This window comes from Protopterus annectens, chromosome 2.part1 (genome assembly GCF_019279795.1).
Source record: "Protopterus annectens isolate FY-2018-M chromosome 2.part1, PAN1.0, whole genome shotgun sequence".
Classification (NCBI taxonomy): Eukaryota; Metazoa; Chordata; order Ceratodontiformes; family Protopteridae; genus Protopterus; species Protopterus annectens.
The window spans coordinates 257,745,149-257,761,052 of NC_056729.1; positions in this window are offsets into that span (position 1 = coordinate 257,745,149).

Consider the following 15,904-nt stretch of genomic DNA (forward strand, 5'->3'; position numbering starts at 1 on the left):
GCAAGTATCATACAGCAATTGGACAGGTGAAGTTTTTGGTTACAGTCAGGGTGTCTTACAGGGCTCTGTCCTAGTTCCTTACTTGTTCAGATTGTATTTTTCAAACCTATATTTTTCATCTGAGGTGTTCTACAGTCTGCATGCAGATGACCTGAAACTGGGTAAACTGATTACATGTGTTACAGATAGGGAATGTCTACAAAAGAACTTGACTAAATTCACCATTTGGGCACACAAGAATAACATGCTGATAAATACATAAAAAATAAGCATATGAGATTAGGGAGACTACAAAGGTGAATATTTAATACAGCACAAAGTGACTGAAACTGTAGATTCATTTAAGGACTTGGGTATATGAGCAGATCCAGCTTTAAGTTTTTGTAACCATATCAACCAACTGGTTAATGATAGTTATTGAGCTACGGGTTGTATAAAAAGACTTATAAAGTCTAGGAAATCAGAAATGATGATGTTATTGTTTGTTAAATACATAAGACCAAAACCTGAGTATGGAATAAGAGTATGGAAAACTTGTAAGAAACAAGCATGAGTAAACTAGAAAGAGTACAGCTGTATTAAATATACCAAGGACATCCATTGATGTGAAAATGTATTATGAAAGACTAAACTATCTAAACCTGTATAGTTTCTCTTATAGATATCTAAGAGGAGATTGTATTCAGGTATATAGGGCATTTAGAGACAACTACCTCTGGGAATGTTTGGAGTTATCAAACAGTAGTAGAGAATCATCAGACAACCTGTGTAGAAGATCCAAATGGAGAGATGATAAGTCATCAAGTAAAGGAGAGTAGTATTGCTGAAACTGAATTCATCCTCAAGTCTTAGTGAGTACCTTCATGAGGTGGACCCTGTTTTTCACAAAATCTCACCAAGACAACACTGATATAGGTTCATAGGTTCATAGGTTTATACTAGGCTATCTGCCCTAAGGCATTTATAAGCCTAGCCCAAATTTTTGTGGCTTACGCCACCCCTTATATGAAAAAATACTGTGCCCATTAGTTTGTTGTGCCTCTGTCCAGCAGTGACACAGAGATGATTCCCGGGGTAAACCTACGATCTCCTATCCACAGGTCAAGATTTCTCTTGAACAGAGCCAGCGAGGTGCTCTGCCTCACATGGACTGGGATTTTATTCCACAGCATAGGGAGTCTCTGAGTGATAAATCTATCCCTCCAGCATGTCCTATTTATGTCCGTGCTAAGGTTTAAGTCGCTTGCTCTAGTGGTTTTGGTGGATTTGGATTTTTTGAGGTGGAGCATGTCCATTAATTCCGGGTTGGACATGGCCTTGTATGTCAGGCACATGTCACCTCTGAGCAGACGGTATGCGACTGAATAGAGCTGGAGTTTCTTCAATCTGGCAGCATATGACAGATTTTGGAGTCCCTTTATCCTTTTGGTGAGGAACTTTTGGGGTCTCTCCAATTGCTGCAGATGTCGGGTGAGATACATCCCGAATGTGGCATTGTACTCGATCATTGGTCTGATAAGTGAAGAGTACAGGGGAACAATGACCTCACTAGAACTGGATGTGAATCCCTTCATGATCAGGTGGGCAATGTAGAAGGTCTTTCTAACCACTTTAGCAACGTGAGTGTCAAAAGAAAGGCCACTGTCAACCTGGGTCCCCAGGTCCCTGATAACCTCTTCTGTGCTTAGTGGATTGCCACCTATATGGTAGCTTGGGGTTACCTTGTTTTTCCCGAAGGGTATGACTATACATTTTTTGGCATTTAACTTCAGGCCATGGCTCTGGCACCAGCTATCTGTTTCTGTGAGTCCCTTCTGAAGGATATCTGTGTCCGATATATAGACTGTATTCTATATAGCATATATCATGGACAGAAGTAGGTCAAAAATTAAGAAAGATAGCTGGGTGCACAAGACCCAGGATAAAAACTGCCTTATCCTGGTAGGTGCACTGGTGCCAGGACTGGAAAAAAATGACAGTGTAGAATCCTCAAAACACAGAAACATACCTACAATGGGGACAGAACAAGCCCAGGGGGAGGACCCCCCCCCTCATTGTAGAAGGAAGTAACAGTCCACAAAATTCACAAAAACTGATAGGCCAAACAAGAGCCGTAAAGATGATAGAGTGGACTATTAAGGATAAGAAAGAAGGTACGTATTGTTACTACTATGCAAAAAGCCCGGAATTTCCAGACATAAGATATACAAAAAGATTAAAATAGAAATTAGAGAAAAGAAAGATATGTCCACAAGAAAAAACTGTCAGAAGCTTCAAATAAAAAATTGTGTTCACTAGTACAACAGATTTGTGAAAGACATTATATAAACCAAGAAACTTTGACCTGTTTGGAAAAAGCAGCATCTGATTAAGTGCAAAAAAACCTAGAGATTTTTGAAAAGAATGAAACAGAAATATGGACATGGGAAAGAAGGAGAGATTTGATATGCTGCAATATTTATGCAAAGTCAAAAAAACAAATTAATCAATACAAAAAAGGCAGCCCCAAAGACATTTGAGGAGAAATACAGGCAAAGGCATCCAGATACGGAAAATGTTAGAATAAAAAAATAAAATTTCGCAAAGAGAGAATGTAGAAAAGAAGATTAGTAAAGTTGAAGTTAAAAAAAATAGAAGTTGCAGTTATGTAATGCCTGTAAAGTGAATGATTTGGTGTAGAAGGTCTAACACAGGTGACAGCACAGCATGATGGAATGAGTCCCCAAAGTAAGGCAAAGCAGGAAGATCAGGAGACATCTGAAGAAGAAATATGGACATGGGAAAGAAAAAGAGATTCAATATGGTGCAATAACTATGCAAAGGAGAAAGCAAAACTAATCAATACAAGAAGTGCAGCACCAAAAATATTTGAAGAGAAATACAGGCAAAGGAATCCAGACATCTAAAACTTTACAATACAAAAAATAAGAAGACAAAGAGAGAAAGTAGAAAAGAAGATTAGTACTGGAGAAGTTAAAGAAATAGAAACTGAGGTTATGGTTACCTGCAAAGTGAAGGATTCACTTAGAAAACCTAACACAGAAAGCACCACAGCAGGATAGAGCAAAGGATATCCAAATTAAGGAGAAACCAGTGGAACGGGAAGCAATAGGTCAATTGCCATATAAAGATATTTTGGAGCCTTCCACAGGAAACCAGTATAAACATTCACTTGAAGGTGGACAGCAAGGGATGGAACAGGAAACTGTGGTAACTCTGACACAGTCGATGTTGAGGAGTGATAGGCCAGTGAGTTCCCATATGACAGAGCAATGGATGACACAAGATAAAATTGAAGAGTATGCACCACAGGAAGAGGCTACAGAACTTTCTACACAATGCCCACAGGAAATGAAGAACAAAAAATGTGCCCTCAGTTTAGAAGAAAATGAGCTAAGAGAAGAGTTGCTTGATTTAATGGAGATAGATAGACATCTTAAGCTCAATGAAAGAAACAGAATGCAGAAGGTCAATAAAACCCAAAAAGTCAGAAGTTCGATAAAACAAATGAACACAGTAATTAGGATTGTCCATAGAGATTCATGTGATATAACAGAAGTTAGCAGGATATATTACTGTGCAGCTAAATTAATAACAGATACGTTCTATCTCAAGAACACAGGGTAGTAAGGGAAAGGAACAGGAGAAATCAAATACCATCATGGAAGTATCGAACAGAGAAAACTATAAAGCAATTAAGACAAGAACTGTCACTGTTAGAACAGTATAGAAGAGTGAACAGATCAACAAAAATACTCAAAAAAGTAGATGTGATAAAAGCAATGCGCAGTATTAGAACAGATCAGAATCTATCATGTACTATTGCAAATAACAAACTAAAAATCTCAGCACAGGCAGAAAACCTTAGAAGATATGCAGATAAATATAAAGGAAAAGTACAAAATAAGCAATTTATTGATGACACCAAAAAGTTTTATAGAGAATTGGGAAGAATTGAAAGACCACCCAAAAAAAGAAGAGATAGATACATTTTGGAGAATTATTTATGAAGATCCTGTGGAACATAACAAAGATGCTAAATGGGTAGAAGAACTAAAAGAAAGAATAAGAAGTTCAAATGTACAGGATATGAAATGGGATGAACTAACAGCCAGAGAGACTGAAACAAAGTTAAGTAAAGCTTCTAATTTGAAAACCCCAGACCCAGATGCAGCACCTAACTTCTAGCTAAAAGTATAAACATCTTTGCAAGAATATTTAGCCATGAGAAAGAACTATTTATATGCACATCCCGAACAGACACCAGCCTGGTTAACAACAGGAAAAACAATGTTCCTACTTAAGAGTGAACCTGCAAGTTATCCTATAAATTATAGACCAATAACTTGCCTTCTGACAACATATAAAACTATACATCAGAATTGATGCCGACAGAGTTTATGGTCATTTAGAAAAAAACTCAATTATGGAAATAGAACAAAAGGGTAATAAAAGAAAGTCATGTGGAACAAAGGAGGATCTGTTGCTAAATAAAGTCATAGTGGAGTAGGGTTGCCACCTTTTCAAATGCCCAAAGTGGGACATTTTTGGTACAATCATTTATTTATTTATTTATTTATTTTATTTATTTTACATTTGTTAACCGGGCTAGTCTGGCTGGATAAATGTCCATTTTCAGCAGAGGCCCGAGGAGAAAAGCTCCACTATCAGAATAAGACAATACATTTCAGAAAACATTTCTAAAATCAATTTTAAAAAATGTACAGAGACAATATACAGTTTGCCTGGACTAATCTGAGTAGGTAACAAACAGAGTTCAGATTAAGTGGCTAAGGAGATAAGTTCAGGCATCAAAATACAAAGTTGAGTTAAGAGACATCACTAGTCAAGCTAAAAAATTTAGTCGTTGGTCAGTAGTCATGATAACAGATTAGGTAATTTACAGAAGGAAAAAAAACTATTGGTATCGAGTGTTAAAAGAGCAGGTTTGAAGGTATAACAGGTAGTTAGGTAGTTAAAGATGAAGGAGAAGGGGAAAAAAAGATAGACAGAAAGTGGGGATAGAATATAATTTGTTGGGTATAAGTATTATAACAATGGTAAAGGTTGGGAATGTCCAGTTGGAAAAGGAGAGGGTGGAAACAGGATAGTGATGAAATGCCAAGGTAGCAGGATTAAAGAAGGTCAGCTAAGGGTAGAAAGAGATAGAGAGAAGATGGCTAGAAGGGGAAGTAAACAAAAAGAATGGAGAAATAAAAGAGTGAAGGTCCAGTAAAGGGGGCTGAGGACGTTAGTCTAAGTAAGAATGGGAGTGGAAAGAATTACACAAGTAGCAGACTGGAGAGAGTAATAAAGAGTGCTGAGCTCAGTCAGGATTGGAGCAGGGACATAGCCAGTGAATTAGTAGGTGGGTTTTCATCTGTTTTTTGAAAAGGTGACATGAGGTTAGGGAGGTCAGTTCTGTGGGAAGTTTATTCCAGTAAGAACCGATAGTGTTTGCAAATAGGGAATCACCTGATTTGTTATGAGATTTCAAAGTAGTAACTAGTAGCTTGTTGGCTGATCTGAGTGTCGTGAGATTTTTATAAGGTGTGATAAGTTTATTTAGTATGGGTATATTGGAGTGGTAATGAAGAATTTTAAAAGTGATGATCAGTTGTTGTAGGAGTATTAGGTTCGGGAGTTCAAGCCAGTTGAGTTTCTTTAAGTTAAGACAGTGGTGAGTTTGGAAAGGAGAGCCAGTGGCAAATCTGGCTATACTGTGGTAGGCAGTATTCAGTTTCTGAAGATTAGCTTTAGATAAGTTGATAAAGGAGGGAGAGGCGTAAGTTAATGTAGAGATAAGGTGAGTTTGGGCAAGGGCTACTCGGGAAGTAGTAGTGAGATAGGGCTTTAGCCTATATAGGGCACCAATCTTTTATTGACAGTCTTGATAGTTAAATCAATGTGATAGTCAAAATTTAGCTGGTTATCTATGGTGACGCCTAGGAGTTTAGTGCAGTTGTCAGGTTTGATGACAGTGCCATTACAGGATGTTATAGAAAAAGAGATTGGGGTGGATTTACAGGTTGGGGTAAAGAGTAGTAGTTTGTTTTTTTTGGGATTTAGGAGGAGACAGATATGTTGAAACCATTTTTCTGCTGCAGTGAAGACTACTTGGGTAGCAGAGTGGAGTTCTGCTGGGGTAGAAGCAGAGCAGATGAGAGTGGAATCATCTGCATATTGTATACATGTGGATGTTGGGAGAGAATTGGGCAGATTATTGATGAAAATGGAGAAAAGTAGGGGACCTAGGATGGATCCTTGTGGGACTCCAATAGTAATTGGGAGTTGAGTGGATAAATGGCTGTCCCAAAGGACTGCTTGTTTTCTATTAGTCAAGTAAGAGTTGAACCACTGTAATGCTTGTGAATCCAGTGATAGGGATTTTAAGGTATCGAGGAGAAGTTGATGGTTGACCATATCGAATGCTTTTGAGAGGTCCAAAAATAGTGCAGATGAGAACAGGTTGTTATTTCGATTTTTATTTATAGTGTCAGAGAAGGAGAGAAGGGCAGTAGTAGTACTGTGGTACGGTCTAAAACCATGTTGAGAGTCTACAAGCAAGTTGTTATTTAAGAGATAATGTAGAAGTTGATGGTGAATACAGCATTCCATTATTTTGGATAGAGGAGATAGAAGGGCAATAGGTCTAAAATTGGATAGTTCGTTAGAGTTTCCTCCTTTATGGAGTGGAATAATATGGGAGATTTTCCAGCAGGATGGGATTTTGGATTCTGTTATGGTTCTGTTTATTAAGATGGAAACTGGGTAGGCTATTTCGTTTGCAGCTAGCTGAAGGTATTCAGATTTAGTAGGCCAAAACATACCCACAGCCAGTAGAAAGGACAAAACTTCAATTATTTTCCTAAATAAAAGCTTGTTCTTGTTTCTTATAACATTTAGGTGATTCAGATACAGAATAACTGTTTTATGCAGCTATTACATAAAATATAGGAAATAATTCTGTCCTAAAATCTCAGGACATTTGCCATTTTTACAATTTTTTTGCAGGACACAACTACCCAAAGAGGAACTTTCCCCCGCAAAGTGGGACAGGTAGTAACCCTATAGTGGAGAACTGTAAAAAGGTGAAGAATCTAAGTATAGCATGGACTGACTACAAAAAAGCATTTGACAGTACCCTACATTCATGGATAAAAGAGTACTTAAAAATGTACAAGATACATCCTACACTAATAAATTACATCACAGTAACCATGAAACAGTGGCAAACCACTATGCAGTTAAGCCATGATAAAGAACAAATTATTATTCCAGGGATAAAAATCCAAAGGGGAATATTCCAGGATGACTTTCTGTCACCGTTGCTCTTTTGCCTTGCTCTTAACCAATTAAACTGTCTGCTTAACAGATTAGGTCATGGCTATAATCTGGCTCCCAGAAAGCAACAAAGTCTAAAGACTTTAATCTTCTATTTGTCGATGGTTTAAAACTATATAGCTCATCAGATCAGGAAATGAAAGCACAACTGCAAGTAGTCAAAACTTTTTCAGATGATATAAGAATGTCATTTGGTTTTGATAAATGTGCAAAAGCAACCTTTAAAGCAGGAAAACTGCAGCACCAAGAAAACATCACTTTGGGACAAGAATGTGATGTAAAAGAACTTCAGCAACAGGGAGTGTATAAATATTTGGGAAGTGATAAAGGGTCAACAATAAAACATGAACAAATGCAAATAAAACTTATTAAGGAATATTTTAGAAGACTTAAATTAATCCTGAAATTTGCGTTGACATCTAGGAACAAAATTCAAGCTATAAACCAATTTGCTCTTCCTGTCCTAACTTACAGTTTTGGAGTGAATGACTGGCCTCAAAAGGTGTTGGACAGATTAGATAGGAAAACAAGAAGGATGATTCATGCTCATCAAATGATTTATAAAAATCAGTGCATACTAAGATTATATATTCCCCATTCCAAAGGAGGTGTGGTCCTCCTTGAAAATGATTACATGTACAGATCTGCAGTTGTGGGACTGCATACATATCTGCTGACTTCACAAGACCCAAATATAGTGAGAGTTTTGAAATGTCAGGAAACTAAATCTAAGATGACTTCCCTGCTTTGTCTAGCAGAAGCATATCAGTGTCAAGTGGGAATGGAAATCAAACCAGAAATAGATAAAAATCAGGCAGCAACTTAATGTGCCAAAAAACAAAAGAAATAATATAAGGTGAAGGATCAGATGAGAAGGCAAGAAATGTGGAAAATGCAAAAATATAATTGCGCAAGTATAGAAAATTGCTGGAAGAACCTCATGTTGATCAGGATCGAACACTGGAATGGTTAGGAAGAGGCAAATTCAAACCAAAATATGAAAGGTTAATATTGGTGGCCCAAGATAGTGGACTACGTACACGTTGGTTTACAAAGTCCATTGAACATGTGGGAGAAACAGACAAATGTAGGTTTTGTAAAACAGAATTGGAAACAGTTGCACACCTGCTTGTTGGTTGTAACATACTAATGGCAGAAGGACTGTATACTGAAAAGCACAATAACGTGGCAAGATTGTTGCACTGGGGATTGTGCAAACATTATGGTACTGAAGTGGCTGAAAAACACTGGAAACATGAGCCACAAAGCATAAGTGAAAATGAAGTCTCCATCATATGTGAGCACACATTACCAACAGTTCAAAAGATAGATGCGAGAAAACCAGATATAGTGGTCCATGAAAAGAAGACATAAGTAGCATTGATCATTGAAATTGCTATGCCCAGTCACTACAGTGTCTTGCATACAGAGAGAAACAAAGTAATAAAATATCAGGATTTGCAGACAGAAATGAGAGCAATGTGGAAGAAAGATACCCAGACAGTTCCAATAGTAGTAGGAGCAAATGGTGTTATAAAAAAGAATCTACAATCATATTTATATATGTTACCAATACATATAACTCCATACAAATTGCAGAAGGCGTCATTACTGGGCACATTCCGGGTGCTACAAGGAGCACTTCTGGCTGACAACAAAGAATGAAACAATACTAATTTTATGAACTTTAACAGTACTTTGACTTAGAAAGGGGTCCATTCCTGTCATGGTATTACAAACCCAAAAGACTTGGAGAAATGAAATTAAAAAAAAAAAAGATTCTAGAGTAATGAGAAGTGTACAGATTGGTTCTCTGAGAGAGCAGCTGATGCATGAACAGACTACCAAATTACATTAAAGCAAGCATTAGTTTAGATATTTTTAAGAACAGCCTGGACGCATAATGAAAACAACTGTTATGGTATATTGGCAGGCTAGAAGGGCATTAACTGCCCACACTTGAAATATGTGTATGTATTTATATGAGGTTACATGGACTGGACACATATTTAAATAAGATTGTAAATTCTTTATTAGTCATGTTATTCTTACTACTATGAAAATGACTTGGTATCATTCTTTCACATTGTTCAAATTTCTGCTTGCAAATCCTGGTATTCTATGACTTTGTGTCTGTCTATAAGTAGGACACTATAATCATGGAGTGTGGCAATTTCAAGGCTACTTTTTTTATTCATGGACTACTATATCTGGTTTTCTTGCATCTGTTTTTTTGAATTGCTGATAATGGGTAAGCCCATGTGATACACATTTTTATCATTCACTATAATGCTTTGTGCTTCATGTTTCCAATGCTTCTCAAATATTTCTGTATTGCAGTGTTGCACAATCCCAAATGCAACAGTATTGCCACATTGTGCCTTTTAGTATACAGACCCTTGGCCATGAGTGTATCACACCTAGCAACAAGATATGCAACTGTTTCCAGTTCTGTTTTACAGAACCTGCATTTGTCTGTTTTTCCCACTTTTTCAATGGACTTTGTAAACCAGTGTGTATGCAGCCCACTATCCTGGCCACCATTAGCCTTTCATCTTTTAGGTTCAGATCACCTATCCTTAACCAGTCCTGTATCAAATTTTGGTCAACATGAAGTAGTTCTAGAACGTCTCTCTGTACTTGCCACTATAGTTGTGGATTTTCCAAATTTCCTTCCTTTTCTTCTGGTCATTTTCCTTATATTCTTTTTGTTTTTAGCACTTTCAGTTGCTGTCTGATTTTTTTTCTATTTCTGGTTAGATTTCCATTCCCACTTTATTTCAAAATACTTCTGCTAAGCTAAGCTAATAAACTCCTTCTCCTCATACTTTAAAACTTTTAATATGTTTAGATTTGATGAGGTCAGCAGACAATGTATGCAGTTCCACTGCAGATGTAGTCAATTTTGAGAAGGACTATACTTCCTTCAGAGAGAGGGATATATATTCTTGGAAAATACTGTATTTTATACACACACACACACACACACACACACATATATATATATATATATATATATATATATATATATATATATAATTTGATAAGCATTAAGCATTTTTCTTATCATCATGTCCAATTGATTCAATTTCTTTTGGGGTCAGTTAGTCACACCAAAGCTGTAAGTTAGAACAGGAAAAGCAAAGTGATTTATAGCTTGGACTTTATTCCTAGAATTCATGGCAGTTTTCAGTATTAGTCTTAGTTTTCTGAAGTATTTCTTACTGAGCTTATCTCATTTGTCATGTTTTATTGTCAACCTTTCTTCTATTCCCAAATATTTATATACTCCAACCTGCTCAAGTTCCTTTATATCACATTCCTGCCTAGGTTGATATTTTCTTAGTTCTGCAGCTTTCTTTTTTTTAAAGGTACTTTTACACATTTATCAAATATCATTCGTACATCATCTAATACATTTTAACCATTTGTATTTGTGCTTTCAGTTCATCATGTGATAAACTATACAATTTTAAATTATTACAAAAATGTATGAGATGTCATTAAATAAGGTTGATTTCTAGGAGATAAACTCTAACCATTTTCATTTTTATACCTTTCAAAAACCTGTTTTTTTTTGTTGTTCTTTATAGTTTTTCTCTTCCTTCGATGCTTCTCCTAACTGTCTTTGCACTGGCACTCATTGTCATGACTGAGTTCATCTGTCAACATAACTGATTGTGAAATAAAAATTAAATTATGTTCCTTTATCTTCCAGTCATGCCCTCTTACTTCCTGCCCTATCCTTCATTACCTGAGTAACACTGCCACATTTCCCCTTAACATAGCCTTATGGTCTCTCTTCTTTTTCACTGGTAAAATTTGGACCTTCTGTTGCCTTTTCACATATGTCACACCCGTACTTGCGTATTATCGCAACCAGATTCTTAACAATTCGATAATATGTAAGTAGCGATGCATCTGCACAGTGGTCCAGTTTCGCAGAAAGTTTCTCAGTACTTTGGACTGAAACATAAGCAACTGACTGTTTAGTGGGGATTTCAATAATAAAAGCTGTGACTTTGCATATACCCAAAAGCAAGAGCCCAAACTGTCCGAATTTCCCTGCAAGTGAGACAAGCCGCATTGTGTTGACATGCAGTGTGCAGCTGTAAGTGTTCTGATTCACTTTCCTTTAAATATTGTGAGCTGCATTGAATGTTGTATGGCTTAATTAGTGCAGTGGTGTATGCGGGTAAAGTAGTAAAATGCAAAGAATGCCAACAAGACAAAGACCGGGATCAGCAAGCAAGCCACCATACCAACTGCAGTTAGTGATGGTACATCACGGGCACTGGGTATTGCCATTGCTTTGCATGTCTGTCAGCTGGTTACCAGATGAAATGAGTGGAAATTGTAAAATAATGGTGTGTCAAAGGCCCCCAAAATAGGGACAGATTTTACACATTGCCATTAAAAAGTTTCTTAGAAACTGGACAACTGTCAACAGCTACCGGTACTTACATGCTCTCGACTTGGTTGACAGCGGTAAATTGTTTGGCCCTTCATTTCCCCATACAGCAAAATCTGTTGAATGAAAAGTCACTGTAATGACCACACCCTTCAGTGACACACACAAATTAACTTTACCAACATATTTCAGTAGGAGAAGGACTTGAAAATGAGCCACTTCTCCTGCTCCAAATGTGGTTGCAATAATATGTAAGTACCATCACACATTCCATTCCTCTCACCATTCTAGTTCCTTAGTCTGTACCCTCTCCAGAAGTATACACTGCCTGCATTTAGAAAGCCTTCAGGAATATACATAGTATTACCAGTGCCTGATAAAGCATCACCATTCTGCCACAACATGCCACGCTATATATATATATATATATATATATATATATATATATATATATATATATATATATATATATATATATATATATATTTATATATTTGTGTGTGTGCGCATATATAAGAGCATGCAATAATATGTATACGCATTGTCAAATTTTTAACACTGGAGGCAATGGTACATAAAATACAATTTTATTTTTAAGCATGCAATGAAAACAGCCCACAGTTAATCTTAGAGGTATTTATATTATTTACAAGATATCTTAGATGCCTATTCTCAGACTTTAGAGGTAAGTCCATCAATTTTATTCCATAAATGCTCAGTCTTGCACAGTCCCTCCAGCATCTAGATTGTGGATTACAATTTACAGCTACAGGCCTTAGGTAGGACTTCCTTCCAGCTCTACACAAATTTCTTTGTTCAGGCAACATACAGCATAAACCTTGAATGGCCGTGCCAACTCCAGAGATCAGGAGTCTTCGGACAGAGCCTCCTGGTCTAACCCATGATGCTACGCCCACTTGAAGAAATAACTTCCTGATTCCCTGCTTTCAGCATACAGCCTTGATACAACACTAGGAGGCAGTTAGCCTTCTCTCCATTACCATAGCTAATACAGGGAATTACTTCAGTAATTACTGTGAGAGTTTTAAAGAGAAAAGTTACAATTTGTACACATTCAAATTCATATTTTACATTTTTCATAGACAAGATGTAATAATATAGATATATATATATACACACAAATATATATGTATGTATATATATATATATATATATATATATATATACACACACACATACAGTACACACACACACAAAATATGTACATATAGATGTATACATACGCTGTGTGTGTGTGTGTGTAGCCACCAGTATTTTATATGTTATTGATACTTCCCTTCGCATTGCATGTAATATCTTAGATGGCTCAGTTTTCCTACTGTGGTAACCCTCATCTCCTTTTCCTGTTCTACATTTTTAACCTGACTTTTCAAGCTCTATATTCTTCCCCAGAATGTTTCTTCATGCCTACAAAACCATATACTTGATCAACTAAAGTGAAGTTGCCACCTGTTACACTATGCTTCTTCTTTTCTTGTCTCCAGTCCTCTGGGACCACATCTTCCCTGAAGAACCTGTTCAGTTATTCTGTCAAAGATTTTACCAAAACCCAAATATTTAGCAAACAGTACACTACTCGACTACTCCTACTTTCAAAGAATACAACTTTACTATTTTTTACACTAAAAGCCACATTCAGTCCTACTCATGTTTATCATAGTTAACATCCTCTACCTTCATGCAGTCCACCCATTTAACCTACAGTAAAGCCCTGCTAAAATGGCAGAAATTAATATTACAAGTACATCCAGATACCACATGCTAACTTCCATGGTAATCAGTTAGTTATTCTTCTTTGATGTTGATATCTATATACAAAAGTTATACACTTACCACAACAACATATCTTGTACAGCAGGTCCATCCCTCAAAACAGCAGGACTAATGCAAGCAGGTCTTTGGACCATTTGACAAGCAAAACCTTCCCACACTACCTTAATTCCCCGCCCTATTTTATAGCATTGTAGGATGCCCACTGTCTACAGATCTGAGGTGAGCCATGTGAAGTGCCAATAAAAAGAAAACTGTGACTTAAAACATTCTACAATGAAGGACAGGGATGGGTGAAAAGTATGCCAATCAGGAAGGATGTGCTCTAAACATCTGTCATTATGATAAATACATAAGTTTCACATCTGGTATGAGGAAATCCATTGTCTATAACAGCTTCCCAAGCTAATCCTCATGGACAGCCTTACTTATGATATTATACCTTTATAACTGAAGGAAGACCTGAATCTGGATATCACATCCAGCTTATAGTACCTTGTAAACATGTTGACAGTCCAGTCAGCACATGCAACAATATTATTTACAGCTACATTTTGCAAAATTGCTGTTGATGTTGTAAATGCACTGGTGGAATGAGCTTTTGAAACAGAAGGAGATTTATTGCATTTAGTACAACAAAACTAAATGTAGTCAGACAGCCCTCTGGCTACAGCAATTTTTGAAACATTATGGCCTAAGTTGTGTATCTTTAAGAATGGGCTTAGCCTTCTCCCGATATAACCTTAGCTGATGTTACACATCCATATAACTGAGAAATTATACCCCCAAATGGAGTCCTGTGGAAGAATACAGGTAAATGAATGTATTGCTCAAGGCTGGAGTCAGTAGCAACTGTTGGTACAAAGGGGAGTTTAGTGCAGTGAGATACTCCATCTTTATGGAATACCAGGTAGGGTTATTTACTGACAAAGTCTGTGGTTCATCAATTCTTCTAGTAGAAGTCAAGAGTACCATTTTGGTCAGTTAGTACCCTGGGCAGTTTTCAGACTGTTTGAGGCCCAAATAAGTCATCTTGCAAGCTAAAGACCAAAAAAAAACTAAACTTGTCTCTGCAGGTGTGGGAAAGAACTCTCCCTACCTCATTGCTGCAGTTACTATGAGGTAAAGACAGTTTGAACAGCCACAATATTAGCTGAGGCCATTTGCATTACTTCTGATACTGCACTAACACCCAGTTGGCATCCTGTCTAAGGTGTTGATCACACCTACTAACAGCTGGTTCCCAAGAACCCCCCCCCCCTTTGCACCACCCTGGCTACAGCACTGTCAGAAGCGAAAGCAGCCACAAAACAGTGTCTTCCTAGAAACCTATTTTAACACTAAAAAAGCTACATCTTGAAATGGAAGCAGTGAAAATGACTTTTTTTTCCTAAACCAAATTACAGTTTCTAAGGCAGTACCAGATATCTACATAGTGGTATCAGCAGGAATGTACCTTTAAGGGAGGCTTTGCAAACCTTTAACAAAGCTAAGAAAAGAAATTAAAACCCTCATGAAAAATATAATATTGCAACTTAGGTGTACTATGATGGAGGAATAACTAAATCCAGAATCAAATATCTGAATATGATATTTAAGGAATGAATGAATGGGAGAGGAAAAGCATCCATTCTTTTGACAGTGGCTCTGATAAAAAGCAGGTCCACTTGCATCTGCAAGTCTTACATGTATTAAACTTCTGAAAAGAGGAAACAATTAGGAAAAGGGTAAACTATTGGCCACTACAGGAACTGGAAAAGACAGGCAGCTAAAAACATGGAGTAAATATCCATATGTGGTTTGTGTGACAAGTGTGTCAAGAGCAAATTTGATGGGTACAACAGAAGAGGCTTCTCCAGAAAGTGAGACCAGGGTTATGAGCATGACTTTGGACTTGTGGTGTTTGGCTTTCAGTATGAATTTCATTTTGAGAAGACTGAGGAAAAGCATAAACAATTCCAGATCACCATTTCAGAGAATCCATGGGTGTGTCCCCACCAGTGGAGGGATGAGGGAAAAGAAGCTGTTGTGTTTGGTACTTACCAAGGAAGCAAACAGCCACAGCAAGGTCTGCTCCAGTAATGGAATAATTTCTGAGTCACCAACTGACTAAGGGACTTTTTAACATGAAAGACAGAGCAGGAAGGGAGCTAGAAGCTATATGGAACAATAAGTCCAGTAAGAGGAACTTTCTGTTTGGCAGCAGCAAGACCAATGTTGGCAGATTTCTTCAGCAGCAATATCGCCAATCAACATGAACTTTGTTGAATATTAATGAGTTAATATTGTATAATTATTACATGATCCCATTTATCCCTTTGCTGTCTATTTCAACCTCCTGTAAGTAATTATTAATAC